Genomic DNA, 25,667 nt, shown 5'->3' on the forward strand with positions numbered 1-25,667 from the left:
GTTAAAAACCTCAAACACCTCACATTTTTTATGTAAAATTGAGAAGAAAATGAGACAATGCTGATACTTTGCTTTCCACTAATGAAGAGATGTCTTCAGCTGAGCCAAGTGCAAGAAGAAAGGCAAGCACAATGAATACAAGATCCAGTACTTAGTTATCTAAACCAAAATGCTGGTGTTGCTTTCAGTATTAGCTCTTCTTGAAACCTCCACATGAAGTCAATCAATAACTTAGTTGTGATTGTTGATTAATTATCTTCCAGACTCATATAGTTTCTGCATCCTTAGTATTACCACTGTAGTTTATGATCCCAGAACCTCTCAACCAATTACTTAGAAAGTCTTCACTTGGTATCCCTGTCACTAACTGAACTCTTTCCAATTCATTTTCCACACTTAAGTGAGACCATTTTCCCCCTTATAAATAACAAAGATAATTATGTCACTCTTCAGAAAATCCTTAATACAATTTCCAATTACACTAAGAATGAAAACCCAATAATACACAAGTCATGCCTGGAATAAGTCCTTACACACCATTCCACCCCCACCTGTGAACAATAAAATCTTCAAGATCCATCGATTCTCTAATGCCTTTGCTTTTCTACATATCATTGCATTTGAAGTACATGTATCTATCTCCCCAACATTTTTCCTTCAAACTCTTTCTCTTGTTAACCCATGGCTTCAAGTTTGCCTTTCTTTGGGGAACTTTTCCAACATATAAGATTTGGTTAAAAGACTAACCCTATTTCTAGCATAGGTAATTTAGAAGTAAGTACCTGGTTCTTTTTTCAAACACCAAACTCATCAACTTACACATTAAATGTTAACATTCTATCTCCTGGCCCTCCTCTATAAGGCTGTAAACAACATGTATCATGATAATGTGCTCTTTTTTACTGAGGTCCTTGAACATAGTATATGTTCTATAGAATTTGTGAAATAAGTGAAATAATGAAGGTCTTATCTCTGCCAACAAAAACAATACCCAATAGTTACTTATGAACTTGATAAATTTACAATGATCAAAAACTGTACTCAGAACAAAAACAAGACTTTGTACTTTGTTTCTCATTTTATATAGGCCAAAATAAGGCTTAATTTTTCAAAAGATGTAATCAGTAGAATAAAAATGCTCCTCATATACTGGGGAAGAAACCTCAAGAACCATAGTGCAGGCCTTAGCATTAAACATATAAAATATAGGGCCAGAAGCCAGAGGCAGGATAGCCCAGAGGCCTAGGATAGAACCAAACCCAAATGAAAAAAAAAAGTCAATGAAATGATTCCTAATGATATTCTGCTATACTGATAGACTGTCATCCAGCACAACTGTCCTCAGAGAGGCTTCACCCAGCACTGATGGAAACAGATACAGAGACCCACAGCCAAACATTAGGCAGAGCCTGGGGAATCCCACAGAACACAGGAAGAAAGAATTATTGGAGCCAGAGGGGTCAAGAAAACCCACAGAATCAACGAATCCACAGGGGCTCATGGAGACTGAACTGCCAACCAGGAAACCTTCAGAGAACTGACCTAGGCCCTCCACACATATATTACAGTTGTGTAGCTTGATCTTCTCCAGGAGAAAGGAAGCAAGAGCTGATTCTGACTCTGTTGCCTGCCTTTGGGACCCTTTCCCTGACAGGGTTGCTTTGTATTTTTAATACAAGAGGGGTTGCCTGGTCTTACTGCAACTTCATATGCCAGTGCTGCTTGATATCTACAGAAAGCCATCCTTTTTCTGAAGAGAAATCAAGGAGAAGTGATAGGGGGGATGGAGAGGGGCGATGGAGGAGAAGGAACCAGGAGGGGAGGAAAGAGAAGAAGAAAATGCAGTCAGGATGTAAAGTAAATTAAAACTGTGTGTGTGTGTGTGTGTGTGTGTGTGTGTCTGTGTGTGTGTCTGTGTGCGTGTCTGTGTGCGTGTGTGTGTGCACGCGCGCGCGTGCGTGCGTGCTTGTGTGTAAAATCATTCATTCCGAGTATATAAAATCAAGCATTTCTAAATTACTGCCATTAATATTAAAATAGCATATAATACTAAAAATGAAAATGCATAGGATCTCGAATAAAATATTAAGACAAGCCAGAAAGATGGCTCACTGAGCAAAGTGCCTTTTGGACAAGCTCAGGGCCTGAGTTTGGCTACCCATAACACACTCAAAAGCTAGGCACAGATGTGAGTGCCTATAATCTCGGTGCTGGGGCACAAGGACAAGTGATCCCCAGAACTTTCTGGTCTTCCAATCTAGCAAAAACAGCAAACATCAGGTTCAGTTAGAGCCCCTTTTCCACAAGAGAAGGTGGAGAGGCAACCTAAGAACGATCCCGATCCCAAAGTCAACCTTTGTCCCCATACACATCAATCTCTCTCTCTCTGTCTCTTTCTCTCTCTCTCTCTGTCTCTCTCTCTCTCTCTCTTTCTTTTTTTTTTTTTTTTTTTTTTTTTTTTGGTTTTTCGAGACAGGGTTTCTCTGTGTAGCCCTGGCTGTCCTGGAACTCACTCTGTAGACCAGGCTGGCCTCGAACTCAGAAATCCGCCTGCCTCTGCCTCCCAAGTGCTGGGATTAAAGGCGTGCGCCACCACCGCCCGGCCACATCAATCTCAATCCCAAGTGAACAGTCAATTGCACCTATACACATATGTGCATGCACACCACATATAAGATGTTAAAAAGGTAATTAGATAGGAATTTATTAATATACTTATATGTATTTATTTAAAACACTAAAAATGTGATGCCCTGTAGAAACAAAATTCTATAGCCTGAGGTAGAACTTTTATAGTTTTAAAATATCTTAAACTATACCATAATTTTAAAATTGTACTTAACAAAATGCTTAGGGCACTCTAAGGAACAGAAATTCATACATACAAAATTACGCGGCTATGAAGACCACTCCTATACTTAACACTTTTAGCATATATTACCAACATAAATATGCTTTAAGTCTACCACACTGTATATTTTCTTTATAGCTTAATATGACCGTCAAATGTCAACACCTCCTTTAAAAATTCATATATCATTGAAGGAAAACATTTTAAAGCATACATTATGTTGACATATATTTTCAAACTGACAAGAACTCACAGTCATGAGTTTATGTATTCTAAAGTAATTCAGAATCCAAAGAGATGAAACTAGTCTGATACAGTTTTACTGTCCAGTGGTTGTGATAGCCAGGATCCTAACAGTTCCAGTGAAGGAACCTTTAAAAAGTTATTCCTGCCTGACACTATTACTGATTCTATGATGTGCTTACAGACAGGAGCCTAGCATGTCTGTCCTCTGAGAGGGCCAACAAGCAGCTCACTGAAACAGACACAAATAATTAAACCCAACCATTGGACTGAAGTCAGGGAACCCTGAGATGGGTAGCAGTGGGGGATGGGGAACTGGGGGAAGCCACTAGAAAGTCTCAGATGGCAGGAAAGCAAGAGCCTCCCAGGACCCAGTGGGGATGACATTAGCTAAAATACCCAACGAAGGGGAGAGAAAACCTATAGAGACCATATCCAGAGGTTAGACATGGCCCCCAGTTGAAGGATGGAACCACCCACCCATCTCAAAAATATTAACCCAGAATTGCTCCTGTCTAAAAGAAAAAGTAGAGACTGAAGGAAAGGCCATCCAGAGACTGCTCCACCTAGGGATCCATCCCATCAGCAGACAGCAAACACAGACACTATTGCTGATGCCAAGAAGTGCTTGCTGACAGAAGCCTGATATGGCTATTTCCTGAGAGGCTATGCCAGAGCCTGACAAATGCAGATGTAGATGCTCACAACCAACCATCAAACTGAGCAGAAGTCTCAATGGAGGAGTTGGGGAAGGACTAAAGGAGCTGAAGGGGTTTGCAACCCCATAGGAAGAACAATGATATCAACCAATCAATATCCCCCCAGAGCTCCCAGGAACTAAACCACCAACCAAAGAGTACACATGGAGGGACCCATGGCTCTAGCTGCATATGTAGCAGAGGATTCAATGGGAGAGGAGGCCCTTGGTCCTATGAAGGCCTGATGCACCACTGAAGGGGAATGCCAGGGCAGGGAGGCGGGAATGGGAGAGTGGATAGGGAAGCACCCTCATAGAAGCGGGGGGGGGGGGATAGGGGGGATATAGGGGGTTTGTGGAGGGGAAACCTGAAAAGGGGATCACATTTGAAATGTACATAAAGAAAATAACCAAGAAAAAAGAAATATAGATGAATAATAATATTAAAAAAAAAATTAGGGAAAGGATTGAAGAAGCTGAAGGGGAGGGTGACCCTATAGGAAGATAAGCAGTCTCAACTAAGCCAGACCCCAGGGAGCTCCCAGAGACTGAGCCACCAACTAGGCAGCACACATAGACTGATCCTAGGACCCTGGCACACATATAGGAGAGGACTGCTTGATCTGGCCTCAGTAGGAGAAGATACACCTAATCCTCAAGAGACTCAAAGCCCCAGGGAGGGAAGAGGTCTGGTGGGGAGGGAGCATCTTCTCAAAGACAGGGGAAGAAGGAATGGAATGAGGACTGTGGGATGAGAGACCGGAAGAGGGGGCAATGACTGGATGATGATGATGATGATGATGATGATGATGATGATGATGATGATGATAATAATAATAGTAGTAGTTATTCCTGGAAATCAATCTCTTACTTTACTATTAAAATCACAGTCTGAGTTTTATATAACTCTATGGTGAGCAAAAATGTTCTCAAAACACTAGAATACCAGTCACAAGAATTCATGTAATTTCTCAGATTTACTCAATTCTCTTTTTGTAGTTCTTAAAGCCAAATCTCACATAACTTTAAGACATTATTGAAGAATGCTAATTAAATATCTATTGCTAAAATACTTATAGGAAAGATTTTATTAAAATTATCTGTTAATGAAAAGTGAATTCCCAAATGTTGTATAATTTATAATTATTTATTTGACAAATAATTTGTTTTTGAAATTAATGTATATTTTCTGCTAAGATGACCTACAACTTTCACTAATCTAGAAATCACTGTAATGCTATCACTACATTCTGGGCCTCTAATCTAAAACCTCCCTTACAATATAAAGTAAAAGTTCTGTATATAACACTAAGTTCACTCTTTTAATTACTTGGGAGGCAGGAAAACCAAGAATTTACGCCAGCATGAGCTACCCAGCAAGATTATCTTTTAAAAAAAAAAATAAATAAAGGTATTAAAAGGTAGTAGAAGAGAGAATTATTTTGCATTCCAAAGCTTCTATAAAATGAGTATATTAAGTAAAGTCTGTCTCACAAATGATAGCTAAAAAAACAAACAACAAAAAGTAAACAAAAAAACAGACAAAAATCTTAATTATTCCAAAGTTGCATTTATCAACTGTATTATCTAGTAGTATATTCCTTCTTAGTCGTTAAACTACCTATTGCCTCCAGCCAAGCAAAGGACGTGAAGCGTTGTAGTGAGCATCATCATTTATCTGTGGGTGGATGTATGTATGAATGGTTAAGTCCTTGCTTGAGCTATCCAGATCACTATACTTTATTAATAACATACTGTTTCCATTTTTATTGGCATTAAAAATACAAATATACTACTGAAAGGTTATATTCTAAGAACTACATCATAAAATTTGAGATTTAAGTTTAAAAACAAAAACATTTTAATTTTCATTTTATTATAAATTATGTACATCTGTATCTTTGTATGTATGTGGTTGTACATGAGAGTGCAATGCCTGGAGACATCAGAGAGGGCAATGGATCCCCTGGAGCTGGAGTTACAGGAAGTCGTGAGCCACACCACATGGGTTCTAGGAAGTAGACTCCAGTCATCTGCAAGAGTAGTATGTACTCCAAATGGCTGAGCCATCTCTCCAGCCTTAATGGTTAAAGATCATTATAGATCACATAGCAATCACTTTCTGTAACATTATTTGAGTAGCTTAAGAATAGTCTGCACAAGTATATTTAAGACAACAGAAATAAAACAGAAACATTCTTTAGTTTATTAAATAGCATTTAGTTTACTAATTACACTTATACATAATGAATAAACACAAATATTTATTCTCTTAACCTTTAAAATATTTGGTTTTTTACTAACTAAATTATTTAAACTCCTATAAGGTCAGAGTGTTAACCACCAGTACAAATAAAATTACTCAAATGAATTTAAAAGAATAGAATCAGAAAATTCTTTGCACAAAATGTTCACCTTCAGAGCAAGTAAGTATATATTCTGTTCAAAGAAGTAGCTTGCTGGTGTACAAGCCCCCTCTTATGGTTGGCTAAGGAAACAGACTTGCTGTTGAAAAGACACATTTCAAACCTTCACACACAAAAAAATACTAAAGGCTGACCAGAAAAAAATAAGTGGATATTTTATATTCTCTATGCTAATAATCAAGTATCTGTTTCATACAAAATGCAAAAGGGAGTCGATCTAGAACAACATATATTATATGCTTTCCTAAATACAGATGATTAAATTCTGTATTTGTTTTTCATTGACTCTACTAAGACTCAAGCATTTTAATTCAATAAGGGTTCAGTTATATTTTGTGTTTTTTTTTCTTTAATGGCATACAAACATCCAGTTCTCATTAACAAGATTTATAAAACAACACAACATGGTATATAGTTAAATTATGTTATTTTCAAAACTGCATAAAATACAGTATATGATGAAGTTATGATCACAGGTTTTCATTCTACATTCTTAATTATATAATGTTTAAAAATATACTGATAACTTTCACAAATACCTGTCCCATAATAACAGCCTATCTTGTTTATAAAAATCATTGATCTTTGTTAAAAATAGAATAGCACATATTAAACTTCAGAATAAATGCCTTTATTTCCCCTCAGCTTTAAGTTCTGGGTTTCTTCTCTCTCTCTCTCTCTCTCTCTCTCTCTCTCTCTCTCTCTCTCTCTCTCTCTCTCTCTCTCTTTCTCTCTCTCTCTCTGGCCAACCAAGTTATTATTAAATGTTAAAGACAAGACTATAAGGTTCATATAAAAAAAAACAAAGAAATACAGACAAGCCCATAACTTCAAACTAATGAGACTACAAACCAACTTTCTTTTTATATTATTCTCAAATCTCTTTGGTTTAACTTTTCAGTCAGGATGTGAGATCAGCAGTAACCATCTATCATCTTAATGAGTATTCTATGTGCAACTCCCTGCACACAAACATAAAGCTTACTGAGTTGTTACATTCAGCTTGCAAAGATTATCTTGTAAATAGCTAAAGAAACTCATACATATAGAATACAAACCCAAATTCCTTACAAAGCCCAAACTTGAATAATGCATATACATCTACACATACACCTACATCAAACATGTACACGTACACACACACACACACACACTCCTCCATAGTCTACCAGGCCTCTACATAGCTAAGAAGTTGAGTTATAGTCATTAAAGGGCTTATTCAAAACAAGTGCCTACATAGCAGAATCAGGGATGGGGATGGAATGAGCTATATATTTAACAGAGCATGTCAAATGTGAGGATTCCCATTCTTGAGACTATATGTTCTACCTAAATGAAACTACTTGACGCCTGAACACTGCATTCAATAATACAGGAAGTTCTGCTCCACTTTCTCAAGTGAAACTGATGCTCTACAAGACTGACAGCTTTGGAGGCAAAAGTATAACTCTAAACTAAATTAAGCATTCACAGAACAAACACAGCAGCTGGAAGAGCAATTCAAATTTCCTATCACCATGTTTCAATCCTCTTTTAAAAGAATGATTTCTGAGGTCAAAGGTTACTCACATTTTCATGGCTATTCAGCCTCTGGCTAATGTAGTGGTGCTATTAAATGGTGGCAATTTTGATGATGGATATATCTGCAGAAATATCCAGTCATTTTATAAAGGCTGCCAACTACTATAAAAGTAGTGATTTTTCAATTCCACAATTGTTTCTGAAATGTTTTATCTAAAGTGGCTTTCATGACTAAAATACCAAACCAATACTGTTAAAATATTAATTGTATGAAATTATAAGTATATTATATCACAAGTTTCAACAAAATTGATATAAGTATATTAATTTTATATTAATTATGTAATAATTTAATTAAATTATATAATAATTAAAATACCACCAAATAAGTCATGTCCCAATTGCACGGACTTAAAAGTACTCCTAAACAGCTGAATATGTCTGAATCTGTGCAAACACATATTTGTTTCACAGAATAAAGGAGAATAACTTTTTCCTTTGAACCTCCTCCAATAATTACTGGGGATAATATACTAACGAGATAAATCAAAGAAGTTAGAACATTGTCTGCAATAAATTTGAGTTTATATTTTAAAAAATATTCATTATGTTTGCATAATTATTGTCTGCAAGCCATAGCATACATGTGAAGGTCAGGGAATAATGTGTTCTCCTTCTTCCATGTGACTTCTGGGAATGGAACTATATACTGTCTGACTAAATTAGTGAGGTCCTGAGGTAGAATACATGCCTAGCATAGCCTGACCATAACTTTGATACCCAGCACCCCAATTCATCAGTAAAAAATAAGTCAGATCAGTGTTGATTCTGTATCTGACAAAGCATCTGATTCATAGAAAAACAACATGATAATAGACATCCCTTGTGTGTTCCTGTCAGTTATGACATCTGACTGATGCACTTAAACTGGTTCTGATTCTTTGCGATTATCAATGAGTGACTTAAAACAGCAAGGGAGCACTGGGCCACCAACCAGGCAGCATACACCAGCTGATATGAGGCCCCCAGATCATAAACAGCAGAGGATTGCCAAGTCGGGGTTCAGTCAGAGAAGATGCACCTAACCCTCAAGAGACTGGAGGCCCCAGGGAGTGCGGGGGGGGGGGGGGGGGCGGCGGGCGGGGGGAGGGGTGAAACAGCTGGAATATGGACAAGGAGGGGAATAAAATCTAGAGTGTAAAAAACAAACAAACAAACAAACAAATGGTTTTTTAAAAAGTACCAAGGGAGTCGATCAAGACAGAGCATGCCTTTAATTCCAGTATTCAGGAAATTGACAAACTATTTCAAGCTCCAAGCCAGCATAGTAAGACTATGACTAAAAAATGGACAAATACAACAACTCAACTACAGAAACAAGAGGCAAGATGGCCTCATTTTGTGCTTCCAAAATATTAAAAACATCTAAATATAACCAACACAACATCATTCATGAAATCAGTGGATGACAAAACAACTTTTTAATTTACAAATAGGACTACATTTGAAGATGGAAAAGAACTTTAAAAAACAATCCAGAATTAAGACTAAAGGCTTTTTATTGGCAGCAACATCTTCATCATTTCTCCTTAGTTTCACACATAAATAAACCAACAAGTCTTCCTCCTCCTCCTGAGTGCTTGGATTAAAGGCATGTGCCACCATGTTTGTCCAGCAAGACTTTTCTTCATGTATGAAAGACAACAAAAGCTACCAAGTGGAAAGCTACGTTGCAAGTCTGATTTGATGACAACCTACTTACTACAATAATACCTAATAATATAATTATATATTAAGCAATTATAACAACTACTCAAATCATAGAATATTTTAGAATTATTTGGAATAGCAGAGTAATAGACAAATCACACACAATAATTACTAATGGAGAATCAGATGATGCCAGTTGTTTAAGGGATGTAGTTAGATCTTCAAGTATGATAAACAATATACAGATACCCTGAGACATCTATTATCTAAATCATAAAATAAGAGTCCCTACCTAAATCTCTGACCAATCAGTAGAAGAGAAAAATTCTCTAATTCTACTTGGGTATTTTGAGAACTGTTATTTCCAAAATTTCTTCAAACTATACTCTGAACACACACACACACACACACACACACACACACACACACACACACACACACCCCACAAACAAAAAAATCATTATATGGTCCTTGCACAATTGCACCACCTAGTGTTTCCAAAGCAGTAATCATACAAACTAAATACAAGTTTCTTTATTAAAACCTCTTTATCACCCTGATACCACAACAATATATTAACCAATCAAAGTTCAATTTGTTACCCTTGTTTTGCTTAAAAATTTAATTGTCTGAGATTTATTAAGATTCAATTGTTTTAATATTTAAATTTCTAGATCTGTGCTGTGCTGTGGATAGCCCTGGTCTTGTATTTTGATGCTGGTTCCGCTTTCCCAGGAGGGGCTGCAGACAAGGAGTGAATCAGTATACAGGTGACTTCTTGAGAACCCTCTGCCCACCCTAATGTGTAAAATAAAGGCTATAGCTGGTGACTGGGCAGTAGAAGAGGAGGTGAATGAACAGGTTTGAGGGAGAGGGAGAAGAGAGGAGGATGGTAGAGGAGGAAGAGGTGGAAGGATGACGGAGGAGAAGCACGTGGCCTGGAAAAACCTCAAGCTATAAATAAGGGATCTCATAGCTGGGGAATAGAGTAATGTAGTGGCAAATCTGCCCAATCTAGGCATGCAGTTTGTATTCATAACTACTGAGTTGTGTTTTCTTTGACCGCTGGGCTTATTTGGGTTGGAGATTTACTGCAACAGTGCTGAAGTGCCTATTTCCAATATATCTAAACTGATTACATATTACTTCAAAAACACAAATTTGCTATATATGTGTATGCGGCACATTTGTGTGTGTAGGTGTATGTCCGAAAGTCAGAGGCCTGCATTGGATGTTATTCCTAAGGACCTGTGCTCCTTGAAAAAACAGGATCTCGCTGAGCAGTGGTGGCGCACGCCTTTAATCCCAGCACTTGGGAGGCAGAGGCAGGCGGATTTCTGAGTTCGAGGCCAGCCTGGTCTACCGAGTGAGTTCCAGGACAGCCAAGGCTATACAGAGAAACCCTGTCTTGAAAAACAAAAAACAAACAAAAAAACAAAAAAAAAAAAGAAAGAAAAAACAGGATCTCTCACTAGGATCCATAGCTCACCATATAAGCTAGGCTGACAGGCCAATAAACTAAGCTCCAGGTATCTACCTGTTTCTATCCTCTAAGCACTGGAATTCTAAGTATGAACTGCTACACCTTCAAACTATACTCTGAACACACACACACACACACCCCACAAACAAACTGCTACACCTTCAAACTTCATGTTTGCCCAGCAAGATTTTATCCACTAGGCTATCTCTTTAGCCCAATGGTCACATTTTAAAATCTAGGTCAAAACAAAGAGAGAAAAATAAGAAATTGTAAGTATCCTCTTTACAGATGCTTCCTCTTCTCTACTTAGGGCTTCTGATGTAGCAGAGAATGTTCTCACTCCTGTTTTCCACTCACAATCCTAAGAACTAGTCAGCTGTCAATAAAGAAAGACACGCTGCTGTATTTTTTTTCAGTAAGTAACTGCTAGATGTGTTAAGAGTCAATATTTGTTACACTATTAAGCAATAACTACTTCAAAGGTTTATCCATAACTGGTAGGTAAACAACCATAATTACACTAAGTTTACAACATTAACATGACACTCATTTAATAATATACATAATGATTATAAGTTATTACCAGGTATAAGTGACCAATTGCTCATGTGAATTACTATAAGCAACATTGCCATTATCTAGCTAAAACTAAACACTCATAAATTGAAGGAAAGAAAGGGAACCCAATTAAACAGAAAGACATTCTAACGTCCTTCTAAAGGCTTTATGTTCTTCATTGATACTTGAAAAAGTCAACCTTATCTCTTTTCTAGCAGCAGTATGTCGTGGTTTGGATTTTCAAATGGAAATAAATAAATAAACAAACAAACAAACAACTTGTCAGCAGCATCCAGTGCCGAAAGCCAAGAGTGCCAATTTGGCTTAGAATAGTAGTCCTAAGTGTTAATGTGCATGTAGGTTAGGGTGGGATGAAGAAAGAGGAAGGGAGACAGAGAAACAGACACACATGAAAACAGAGTGCTTGAATTCAAATTGATAGTTAGTGTAGCCTCCTACTTAAACAGTAGATGCAGTTGTTCTAACCAATCTTTTTTTGGACTGGGTCTATTTCTGATTTTTAGAAAAAAATCCTTACTGAAAACAAAGTATTAAAAGAAAAAGGGAAAGAACAGAAAGTAGCACGCTCAGACTTAATATTTGAATTATCAGGCACAGAGTAAAAACTGCTCAACTTCTATCTAAAAACAAAAACCAAACTTGAAAGCACTGCTTAGAAGAGCAAACTATATTGTGCAATACAGTTATGTCCTGGTCAATAATGGACCACATATACTATGGTGATCCCAAATACTATTCTGTAGCCTAGTTACAGCTCAGCTAGCTGTCTTCATGAAGGTTCACCATATGCTACTCACACAAGGACAGAAGCACTCTCATTTCTCAGAATATATCCCCACTGTTAAAGGGCATATGACTCTATTGAAGAAAAGACACAATAAACTTTAAAGAAAATAAAGCTTGAAGTTTAGGAGTCAAATGAAATAATTACAAATTTAAAGGCTAGAAAAATTGAAAAAGTAAGCCAGTTTAAAAGACAATCCAAGACACTTTAAAGTAGCTTAGGATTCGTAGGATGAGATGTTCCATGGCCTGCCTGATTACTATTCAATACTTGTTTAAAAGGAAAAGATTCGAGGTAGAGTCAAAATTCAAAATGTCACGAAGAATTTATACATTATTCAAAATTAATATACATTCAAGAAGCTCAAAAACTCCAAAGCAGTATTTAAAGAGAAAAAATAAATTTATGCCTGGACATATCTCAATGAAATTGCAGAAGACCAGTGACAAAAGTCAGACAGACAGAAGGGCTTCAAAGACAGAACAGTGATATGAGTTGCTGATTCAACAATAGCATAAGAGGAGTCATGTGCAGGAAGAAAGTAACTATGATCCTAGAGATCTATGCTCAGTGGTATAGCTTAGACCAACCATCCCCTGGTGGCTGAAGGCTTGCCCCCGTGTGTGGTACTGCTGGGAGGTGGTAGAACCTTTAAGGGGTGTGGTCTATAAAGAGGTCTTGAAGCCTGTGAAAGATCTGTGGAGTCTCAGACCTTTCCACTCTTTCCTACTTTCTGACAAGAGGTGAATAGTTTTGCTCTGCCTCATGCTTCTGCCCTGACACACTCCTCACTAGAGGCCCATGGCAACAGGGTCAATGATGGACCAAAACTTCCTTCCTGTGAAATGGTATTAAACATTCTATAGACTATTTAAAATGACAGGTGTTTTATTATATTACCTAAGCTTCCTTTCCAGATGCTGGGGGATGGGGAAGGAGAGAACTAATAAAAGCAACTTTGGGGTGAGAGAGTTTATTAGGTTACAATCCATAATTTTAAGGAAGATGAGGAGGCAGTAACTTGACACAGCTGATCACATTTACACTCAGAACAGAAAGTGAATACATGTGTGTTTAATGCTCAGCTAGCTTCCTCCTTTTTAATGTGTTCTAGGACCCAAAGCCCAGGAAACGGTGCCACTCACAGTAGTGTGTCTCTCACCTTGATTACTGCAATCAAAATAATCCCTGCAGAAATAGCCAAGTACAACCTATGCAGACTGTAAGGGCATTAAGACTGTCTTCCCATGTGATCCCAGATTATGTCAAGTTGACAATCAAAATTGCCAAACTACCCAAAGAATATTGTGAAAAGTTATTACACTGGTATCAATATTTAATTAGGGCGTTCACTTTTTACTAGCATATAGTAATTACATAAATTAACTGGATACCGTATATAATTTTCATACATGTGTAAATGGACCATGATCATAATCATTCCCTGCTTTCTCCATTACCCTCTCCTATCTGACCCCATCTCTTCCCCAGTTTTCTATGTTATCATTGGTTTCTTGAGATAGGGTCTTACTATGTAGCCCAACCAAGGGTGAGATTCACAATCTTCCTGTGTTAACCCCAGAACACCCAAGTTTCAGGTGTACCAATCATACCTGACTTTTGTTTGCTGTGTGTTGGTTGGAAATGTTTATGGTGGTAAGGTCTGAACCCAGGATCGTGGGTATACAGGCAAGTGTTCTTCCACTGAGTTCCAGTTCATTAGGGACATTATTAAGTTGAGCAAAATGTGGAGCTGATAATTTTTTTTATTAAAGATACATATTTTTTACAGATTGGAGAGATGCTTCAGTAAGTAAACTGCTTGCTACACAAGCATGAGGACCTGAATTCAGACTCCTAGCACACATGTAAAAGCTGTGCACAGCAGTCAGCATCCATAACTCCAGGACAGCCAGCATAGACAAGCAGTAAGCTCCAGTCCAGCAGTGGATCTTGCCTTATAATTTAAGGTAGAGAGCAATAGAAGACACCCATCATTAACCTCTGGCCTCTGCATATAGATATAAACACGTGTACACCACATGCATATAGCAAAAACTGATAATTTTTTCTATTTAGTGTCTCTTTATATTTTTTCAATTGTTCATAGAAAAAGAAATACATCTATACTAATGGGCTAACAATTATTTTAATTTTCACTAGGTTTTGGAAAGTAATCATACAAATTTGTAAATGTTTTATCTATATTAGGTAACAAATATTCAAAGGATACTAAAAGACAATTCAGCTTTAAATGGCTAGACTCTGACATATACAGTATCTCTTCTTCCAGAGTTTATAGATTGTTGGGAAGACAAAAAACACAGACTGAAACAGTAAAACAAAAATGCAGAATGTTAAAGAGGAAGTATGTGAACCACAGGTGATTAGAAATAGCTTCCTAATATACCAAGCTGTAAAGAAAAATGAATTCATAAAATCCACAATTATACTGTTATGTAAGGTTGCACGTGCCTAAGAAGACGAATGCCATGTATTCTCTCTCATATATGTATCTTAGCTTCAAATCTTTTGTTTTATGTGTTTAATTGTGAGTATATGCAGAAGCCAGCAAACTAGAAAAGAACCATTTAGAAGAGACAAATTAAAGGATGGAAAATTGCAAAATACTGGCAAAATAAAAGTAAATTCTGGAGATTGGAAAAAGCCTAAATGAAATTAAATCCTAGAGATAGAAAGGTTCAGGTACCGGGGAAGGGAGATAATAAGTGGACAGGAGGAGGGTTAGCCAAAGTAAAGAGTGTATGTAAAAGCTATATAGAAATCTATAATTATGGTACTTGAGAAAAAATATAGTTATAGAATTTAGTAGAACACAAGTGACATAAAGCAACATAGAGGGTATGCTAGAGCTTAAGATTTACACAGAGATGAAAGTAAGGGGATGGGAGAGGGGAGAGCATAGGAGGTAGGCTAACCAAAACTAAGGGGGTATGAAGAAGCCATGTGGAAACATAATAGCTTGTAAACTAATACCCTTTAAAGAGGGTACTTTGGGGGCTAGAGAGATGATTAGGCAGTTTAGGGCACTTTCTACTCTTCTAGAAGACCCAACTTTCATTTCCAGTACCCATGGATGGTAGCTCATAAGCTCTAAGAAATCTGATGTCCTCTTCTGGGCTTTACAGGCACCTACATACAAATGACAAATACACACACACACACACACACACACACACAAATAAAAATGAAAACAAACCTTTTTTAAAGGAGTTTTAACAGAGGATCCCTGGCTGGAAGGCAGCATTGCCCTCAGAATACATGGGTTAGCAAATGAGAATCTCCATACCACATACAGGGTCATTCACTGTGAGTTATTGGTTAGAAAAGCATTAAGAGCCACCAAAATAGCACAGGCTATTGCCACTGCTTTGAGTGGCACACCAGAACTAGATAGCAAGACCTTATTGCCAACTCCTGCAAGGCCGCTGTAGAAGAGAGACATCAAAGTTCCCACCCCTGGAGCACAGCTAGCAAGCACGGGCCTCCACAGGTGTTGACAGTTGCTTGGCGTGAGGCTTGTTTGTATAAATACATATATAATCTTTATGTTCCTCCTTTGGAAAATATTCTCCCTGCCAATGTTATAGGGAATGCCCTCTCTGCCAAAGTTAACTAATTATTCCATGATAATCAGAGACAGCACAAGCCCAGGAGCCAACATCCTTAGGAACTAACATCCTTAGGAAAATGATAAATGCTATCACTTTCAGGATAGCCCTTAAGGCTGTAGGAAAGAACCCTAAGAACATGAGTTCAAAACTATATGAATAGAATTTCTCAACTACGCAAAATATTAGAATGCAATATGAATTACATGAGGGGCTTCACAAACCTAAAAGAACAGAGCCAACTGCACTATGAGCCAAGTTGTCGAAAAGATACAAAGGCAGGCAGATTCCTGAGTTCAAGGTCAGCCTGGGACGGAGTGAGTTTAGACCCAGGCATGGTGGGAATGGTAATTCCGGGACAGTATCCCACCCAGCTAGCTTATTTTCTGTGCTTACAAAGGCAGGCAGATCTCTGATTTCAATTGCTATGTTAACAAATGTACTTGTTGCCTTTCTAAGAACCAAGGAGCTAAAGTCATAAAATGCTAATTCATGGGATAATCAAAAGGAAACCTGGGGTGGACAATTGAACTGATATGTAAATAAAAGACAGGACTTTGGTCTTCAAGAGCTGAGCTATCTTGATAAGCTGCCTAGAAAGCCAACAGGAGCAGAACACAGAGCTGTCAGCTTGTACCCCATGATTGATTTTGAGACATTCTTTCACTGCTCCCAGACAACCCCTCCTCAGGACCCCTTTTCCAAGCTGAAGCTGGTTCTTGGCACATTATTTTTGAAGGCATTGCACACTTTGGTTACAGGACATAAATAAATCAATTTCCAACTGATTTGGAAACTCTCTACCTGCCTTCTAGCTTTCATGATGCCAGAAGGTGGTATGCAGGTTGCTGAGGAAGATACATCAATGATCTTACCTAGTGCTGGGCTCTTCTGCTAAAATACTGACCTTCCAGGACCTGCCAGTTGAGAGGTACCCACTGGTAAAACACTGGCATGATAGTTATTGAGGCAATCAACCCCAATTGATTGGATTTGAAATCTACTTCACATGTCCAGGTTTGTAAACCTATTCAAAAGCCTATGGCTGGGGAGGTCAGATGCCTAGGGGAAACCAACTATTGCTTTCCTAAATGGTCATGCTAAACTACCTTCTAAATATTTATGTCTAAAGCTTTTAGCAGTGGGTATGTAAACAAAAAGATTCAAAATTAATCAAAGAGCTGAGAATAAATGACTGAGTGTTCAGTTATAAATGGGCCATCTTTATCAATATCCTCCAACCCAAGACTCAGGAAACACTGTAGAATCAGGAACAGAGAAGATGTAAGAATGACAGGATAGAGCAGATATGTGTGAAATGCTGTCAGGGCCATCTCACACATGAAGCTATGGCCAACTGTACAAAATGAAAGTTGAAAAAGGGTTGGCTCCTGGGGCCTAACCCCAAGCTGAGGAACTACTGGCAGATGATGGCTACTGAGGAAAAAAAAGTCACTGGGGTTTGGTTTGGTTTGGTTTGGTATTTTGTTTTGTTTTGTTTTGTTTGTTTGTTTTGTGGGGTGGCCACTGATAAGCTTATCATCTATGGGATTTTCATAGGCATTTTTAAAATAAAATTAAATCTATTATTGAAAAAAATGTATAAATGGCTTCCTAGGGTCAATTAAATAGTTCATCCAGTAAAGACATTTACCTCCATACCAAAGAACCTGAGATCCATGTCTGGGAGTAACACGGTAGAAGGAGAACCAACTCCAACAAGTAATCATCTAAGCTACACATATGCACCAGAGGAAATAAGCATAGCATATAAAAATGCATGTGCACACACACATACACACACACACACACACACACACAGAGAGAGAGAGAGAGAGAGAGAGAGAGAGAGAGAGAGAGAGAGAGAGAGATCTTAGCAAGTATATAAAGGTAATTTTATGTGATTATAACCAAAAGTTTCTTCAGCATAAAATAAATAGAAGCCTGTCTGAAGATGATTTCTACAAAACAATAAGAAAAATATGCTGCCACCAAATAAGACCTTGAATGCCAAACTAAAGAGTGTGAAATGAAATTTAACCTGTCTGGCCATAACAGCTCTGAAAGAAAGCCTCTAAGACTTTCATTGTTACCTGGGAATGTCTTAATGTTGTAACAGAGTTAATTCTTCGCACAGCACTACAAGAAGTGAGGGAAGGAAGGGAAGGAGGGTTAATATGAGAACAAGCTTGATTCCATTCCCTAACTTCTCCCAAGTAGCAAAAAGTCATGGGTAAATAAAGCAAACTGTTCGACTGTTAAATTCCACTTACGAAATATGATACTGCCTTTTCTTTTGTTCTCTTTAAAGGTGAAGCATTTATTTCAAGCTTGTGGAAATAGTTCTCCTATCTTGGTACATGTCAGAGCCAGTTATTTCTGAAGCTTTGAAGTTGCTTCAAGGTCTGTCATTTGGTTAGAGAAGGGGATGAACGCCTGGGGTGACTGTCCTCCAGGATGCTATTTTTCCTAATTCTTCTCTGTTAAGAAATGATTTATGCACTTTGGACTGTAGGGTATTTTTTCAGAGATTAAATAAAAACTACCAAGTCCCATATTTACATTGTTATATTTAGGAGTAATTAATTTTTCATTCATTTATTTTGTGTAAATATTTAAAGTCACTTTTACATCAATCTGAAAAAAAGACAGACCTCACACACAACCTTTTTCTTAACTCTTATAAGTAGAGCTTTGAATATGAAATATTTCATAGATACTCTCAGCATTTGAGGAAAAGACATCATTTTATTCTAACTTTATTATGAAATAATTTGAAATGAATTAACAACTTACACTAATACTACAAAAAACTCTGGTAGACTTCTTGTTTCGGTTACTCCTATTATTAACATTTTAATTCACTAAACTAAGCACTATCTAATCATAAAAACACACTAATATTTTCCAAACCAATGAAAATTGTCACCTAATGCCCATTACCCGTTAATACTTGTGTATGTTTCCTAAAACTTAAGAGTTCAATCCTAATATCCAGACTACAATAATCAAAATAGAACAGCACAACTATTCTAGGGACCTACCCAAGCTCCCCCCCACCCACTCCTACTCTGATTGAGTTCAGATTCAAGTTCAGGCTCATGTCTTGCATTGAACTATAATGTCTTCTTAGCCTCTTCAATCTGGAACAATTCTGTCCTCTCTTGACTCGGCCATAATTCAAGCTGATTACTTTATAGAGGATTTCTTAATTTGGATTTTTCTCATATTTACTGGGGAGTATATATGGCTAATAAACAATAGGCTCCAGATCTAAACAAAGTTATCAAAAGAAAAAATAAAAATAGGTAAGAACTGTTTTTTGTCCTAAGAAATCAAAGAAATGCAAATCAAACAGCTCACTCCTGTCAGAATGGAAAAGATCAACAATACAACCAACAGCAAACACTAAAACGGATATGAAGGAAAAGGAACAACCCTCATGCACTGTTTGTGGGACTGAAATGAGGTTCAGCCATTCTGGAAATCAGTGTGGTGAATCCACAAAAAGCCAAAAGTAAAACTACTATATGATCCAGCTTCTCTTAGTTAGGGTTTTACTGCTGTGAACAGACACCATGACCAAGGCAACTCTTATAAGGACAACATTTAATTTGGGCTGGCTTACAGATTCAGAGGTTCAGTCCATTATCATCAAGACAGGAGCATGGCAGAACCCAGGTAGGCATGGTACAGAAGGATCCAAGAAGTCAACATCTTGTTCCAAAGGCAAACAGAAGAAGACTGGCTTCCAACTTCCAAAGTCCCCATAGTCTATAGCAGTCGCAACCATGGTAAAAGTCCAAAGTTCAAAGTCTCATCTGAGATTCATCCAATCACTTATCTGTAATCACCAAAGCAAGACAGGAAACCAGTTGGGCAAACTCCAAACTCTTGCATCTCCATGTCTGATGTCAGAGCAGTCTTCAAATCTCCAACTCCTTTTTCATCTTTGTTGACTACAATAAACTTCTTTCTCCTGGGTTGTTTCCACTCCCTGTTAGGAGCTTTCCTCAGCAGATAGACCACGGATCTAGCATCTTGAAAATCTTAGGGTCTCTAAGGCAACTTCCACATTTACAGCTTCTTGTTTCAATGTCTGGGATCAACATATGATCTTCTTGGCTCCTCCAAAGGCCTGGCTGGCATCTCTTCTCTAGCTTTGCCCTCTGTAGCACTCCTAAGCTCAGGCTGATCCACTCCACTGCTGCTGCTGTTCTTGGTAATCATCCCATGGTACTGGCATCTCCAATATGCTGGGGTCTTCCGCTGCAACTAGACTTCACCAATAGCCTCTCATAGGGTCTCTTCATGATACCAAGCCTCAAAACTTCTTTGCATGACCCCTTCAATCCTGGGCCATCAACTGCAACTGAAGCTGCACCTTCACCAATGGCCTTCCATGGCCTCTCACAGTGCCAAGCTTCAGCTGTTCTCCATGACCCCTTCATGCCTTCAAAAACAGTACCAAAGTTCAAAGTTTCATCTGAGATTCATTCAATCACTTAACTGTAATCACCTCACTTAACTGTAAGTCCAGTTGAAGCACGAGGTACAACCTTGACTATCTGTAGAAGATGGCTTCTTTGTGCTCTCAGGAAACATTTCCCAAATTTCATCTCAGAGATACTCACCTCTTCTTAATCACCACTAATCTCTTATCTCCAGCTAACCAGCATCAATTATGCCAGTAGTCCCTTTTGTTATGGACTCTAAAGCCAGAGCCACATGGCTGAAGCTGGAACATGGTCCCCTTGTTATATTACATTATCACCAGCTTTCTGTTTTCAACAAATTTAGTCTCTGCCCAAGCTTGGTTATCCTGGAACTTGTTCTCTAAGCTGACTTTGAACTCAGTGATCTGCATGCTTATCTCCTAAATGGTGAGATTAACAGTGTGGTCTACCATGCCTGAATTTACGCTTTTCTCTACTTGAAACTTTCTCTGTACCACACTGGCCTTGAACTCAGAGATCTGCTTGGCTTTGTGTCCTGGGATTAAAAGTGTGTACCATCATGCCTGGACTTAAGCTTTTGTTCACCTTTTGCTTTGTCCCAGGCTAGCCTTAAACTCAGAAATCTGCTTGGCTTTGTCTCCTTGAATTAAAGCAATGTACCACCATGCCTGGACCTAAACTTAGCTGGGTGGGATCATGCACCAAAGTCCCACTCCCTTAATCTGTTATGTCATAGACACAGGATTTAGCTCCATTTTACTTCCTGGTGCCCCTTTAATACTTGAACCATACATTTTGTATTTTTCCTTTCTTGGCTTTCTAAGACTAAACCAGAGAACAAAGTCTCTATTGAGCTTTTTTGAGACTTCTTTTCTCAATGCAATTAGTATAAATCTTTACTTTAGCCTCAGGTAGATTCTTCAGACAAGGGCAAAAAGCAGCCACATACTTCACCAAAATACGAAAAAACCATTCTTCTCCACTGAAATCTCTTGGGCTAGGTCTGCACGGTTCAAATCACACTCAACAAAGTCTTCCATATTCTGTCCAGCTCCCTTTATTTATTCTTGTGCTTACATTTATAACAGTATGTACTCATGAATTTCAGTTTATTCAGTGAGTTACATTTATTATTTATTTTGGCATTGAAAATATTAATAATTTGGCCAGTGGAATTCCCTGAATCCCATGGGATTTGAACAGTTTTCTTTTTTAATTCTTTCAACACTTCTTTGTTTTGGCACAGTATATCATTTCTTTAAGGAAAGCCCTTATTCCTTTTAATGGGCAATCATATTAGAAACAAATCTTGGCACTAGAACATTCACTAGAACTGAACTGCCATTGCTGGCAAGTCTCAGAGTATCAGAGATCAAAAATATATTGGATGTACATACACATACATAGACACACACCTATGGCCCACTGCTGCTTCAGTGACTCAAAGGATGGCATTTCTAATTCTATTCTTAAGATCTCCAAAGAACCCTTTCCAGTCTGCACCTCCACAAGGGCAGATCAGCCTGTCTGCCCCTCTCACCACCCCACAGTGTGCAGGATTCCCAGGAGATCTGCTGCAGCCAGGACAACAGATCTCCTAGGAGATCTGCTACAACCAGGGACTCAAGAGACAGGTTGGTTTACACCAGAGATAACCAGATGGTGACAGGCACACACAATAACATAAGCAACAAAAGCCAATGTATCAGAGCCCAATTTTCCCACCACAGCAAGCCCTATCCCAACATACCCGAAAAACATGATGCTGACCTAAAATCCCATCTCATGAAGATAAGAGAGATATTTAAGGAGGATATAAAAATCTCACTTAAAGAAATACAGGAAAACACAATCAAAAGGGTGAAGAAATTGAACAAAACCATTCAGGATCTAAAAATGGAAGTAGAAACAATAAAGAAGTCACAAATGGAGGCAACCCTGGAAATGGTAAACCTAGGAAAGAGATCAAGAGCTACAGATGCAAGCATCAGCAACAGAATACAAGAAATAGAAAAGAGAACCTCAGGCATAGAAGATATCATAGAAGATATTCACACAATGGTTAAAAAAAAAAAATACAAAGCATAAAAAGCTCCTAAAAACATCCAGGAAATCCAGAACACAATGAAAGGACCAAACCTAAGAATAGGAATGAAACAGAGTGAAGATTCCCAGCTCAAAGGTCCAGAAAATACCTTCAACAAAATCATAGAAAACTTCTCCAACCTAAAGAAAGAGATGGCCATAAATATACAAGAAGCCTTCAGAACATCAACTAGATTAGACCAGAAAAGAAAATCCTCCTGTCATATAATAATCAAAACACTAAATGCACAGAACAAAGAAAGAATATTAAAGGTGGTAAGGGGAAAAGGCATACATATAAAGGCAGACCTATCAGAATTACACCAGACTTCTCAACAGAGACAATAAAATCCTAAAAATGTCATACAGACCCTAACAGACCACAAATGCCAGCCCAGGCTACTATACCCAACAAAATTCTCAATTACCATAGATGGAGAAACCATAATATTCCATGTCAAAACCAAATTTAAATAATATCTATCTACCAATACAGCCTTACATAAGAGTCTAGAAGGAAAACTCGGACACAAGGAGGGTATCTACACCAAAGAAAAAACAAGAAATTACTCATCTTACAACAAACCTAATAGGAGAGAACCACACACATATATAATACCGACTTCAACAACACACATGACAGAAACTAACAATCATCAGTCTTAAATATCAACAGACTCAACTTCCCAATAAAAAAAAGATATAAGCTAACAGACTGCATAGGCAAGCAGGATCCAGCATGTTGTTGCATACAAGAAACAGACCTCAGTGATAAAGATAGACTCTATCTCAGACTAAAAGGCTGGGAAAAAAGTTTCCCAAGCAAATGGTCCCAAGAAACAAGCTGGAATTGCCATTCTAATATCCAATAAAATAAACTTTCACCAAAAGTTATCAAAAGAGATGGGGAAGGACACTTCATACTCATAAAAGGAAAAAAATCCACCAAGATGAAGTCTCAATTCTAAACATCTATGCCCCAAATGCAAGGGCACCCACATTCAAAAAAAAAAAAAAAAAACTTTACTAAAGCTCAAAGCACACATTGAAACTCACACAATAATAATGGGAGACTTCAACAACCCACGCTCAACAATGGACAGGTCATTGAAATTAAACAGAGACACAATGAAACTAATAGAGGTTATGAAGCAAATGGACTTAACAGGATACATTCAGAACATTTCACTGTAAAACAAAATAGACCCTCCTCTCAGCACCTCATGGTACCTTTTCCAAAAATGGCCATATAGTCTGTAACAAAACAGGCCTCAACAGATATGAGAAGACTGAAATAATCCCATGCATCCTATCAGATGCATCACATCAGATCATCTAAGGCTAGACTTCAATAACAACAAAAACAATAGAAAGCCCACAAATCCATGGAAATTGAATAACTCTCTACTCATTGATAACCTGGTCTGGGAAGAAATGAAGAAATTAAAGACTTCCTAGAATTAAATGAAAATGAAGACACAGCATACCCAAACATAATGGGACACGATAAAAACAGCTAAGAGGAAAATCCATAGCACTGACTGCCCTCCTAAAGAAACTGGAGAGTTCCTACACTAGCACTAACAGCACATCTCTTTAATATAGCTTAGAACGAAGTAACAAGGAGGTGATACATGGATCTCCCTAGGAAGGAAAAATAGAATAGATATCGCAGGTGGACTCGGGGGGGACAGTTGGGGATGGGAAAAGGAGGGACCAGGTTAGGGAGGGAGAGTCAGATGGAGGGAGAGAGTATAGGAAGTAGCAACTAGAATAGTGGGGCATTTAGAGGCCGATGCGGAAACCTAGTGTGATGGAAACTTCCTGAACCTATGAGGGTGACCCTAGTAATTGAGGATATAGAGCCTGAATTGGCCACCATCAATAAGCTGACAAGGCTTCCAATTGTGGAACTGAGATGCCTACCCAACCACAAAACCTTCAACCCACACCTGTCCTACCTGCAAGATGTACTGGGGCAGGGGTGGCTCAGAGTTTATGGGAGTGGCCAACCAATGACTGGCCTAAGTTGAGGCCCATGCCACATAAGGGAGCCAGCCTATGTCCAACACTGCCTAAGTGATCAAGAACCAGGAACTGGATAGCTCATAGACTTAGGGTATAACTAAACATGACACACACACACACACACACACACACACACACAAAGTCAATGAAATGACTAATCATTTCAAATGCCATTCTCATAGATAAGTACCTAGCCCAATCATGATCACAGAGGTTTCATCAGGCAACTGATGGGAGCAGATGCAAAGGCCCACACCCAAACATTAGGGACAGCTTGGGGTTCCCTGCGGAAGAGGGTAAGGAAGGATTATAGAAGCTAGAGGAATGGAGGACGCCAGGAGAACATGGGCCGCAGAATCAACTAAGCAGGACTCATAGGGGCTCACCGAGACTGAAGCAGCAACCACAGAGCATTCATGGGTCTGCCCTAGGTCCTCTGCTCACATGCTGTAGTTGTCTAGCTTAGGGTATTTGTGTGACTCCTAAATAGTAGGAATGGGAATGTCTCTGACTCTGTCGTCTGTTCTTGGGACCCTTCTCCTACTGGGTTGCCTCATCCAGCCTTGATATGAGGATTTGTGCCTGGTCTTATTGCATCTTGTTATGCCATATCCAGTGAATATCCCTGGGACGCCTCTTTTCTGAAGGTAATGGATCTGGGGGAGGGGGAGCTCAGAGGACTGTAGGGAGAGGAGGCTGCAGTCAAGATACATTGTATGAGAGATGAACATAACAAACAAACAAATAAATAAGCGAGCAAGCAAGCAAACACGCAAACCAGAACTCCCTTCTGGCTTTCCTGGTCAGAGAACCAATGCCATTCCTGGAAGTGGTGCCTTCAGGATCCAGTTCCTAAACTGTCTGTCCAGTTCCTATTTCCTGTTCCAATCATAACTTTATTTTATGCTCTGGTTTGCTACATTATTTTTCTTTTGTTACTACTAATACTTACTCAATGATTACAATGTCATAACATCTCCCCTTTCAACCTATTTCACCATGTGACTCCTACTTAAAACTGTCCTTTTGTATTTTGCCACGTCTATAGAATTATCAGTTTATTTGTCTGTCTTGTGGTTCCTCTCAGGGGCTAGACCTCTGATCAGCATGGGAGTGGTGACAGAAGATAGACTCTGTTCTCCAAAAATATTCAAGACCACATCTCTCAGGA

At 38.4% G+C, this 25,667-nt stretch overlaps 1 protein-coding gene across 21 annotated transcripts in view; it reads right to left on the reverse strand.

Annotated features, from left to right (window-relative positions):
* Positions 1-25,667, reverse strand: part of Wdpcp (WD repeat containing planar cell polarity effector) — a 265,444-nt gene that overhangs the window by 216,445 nt on the left and 23,332 nt on the right. For 7 of the 21 annotated variants that reach the window (XM_076938063.1, XM_076938055.1, XM_076938049.1 and 4 more), the window contains one exon: positions 19,555-20,379. The exons of the other annotated variants lie outside the window; for them this stretch is intronic. The gene's annotated coding sequence lies outside the window, so the exon portion shown is untranslated. The remainder of the gene's footprint in view (positions 1-19,554; positions 20,380-25,667) is intronic. 21 annotated transcript variants of the gene reach the window in all.

Source organism: Arvicanthis niloticus, chromosome 7, assembly GCF_011762505.2.
Source record: "Arvicanthis niloticus isolate mArvNil1 chromosome 7, mArvNil1.pat.X, whole genome shotgun sequence".
NCBI lineage: Eukaryota > Metazoa > Chordata > Mammalia > Rodentia > Muridae > Arvicanthis > Arvicanthis niloticus.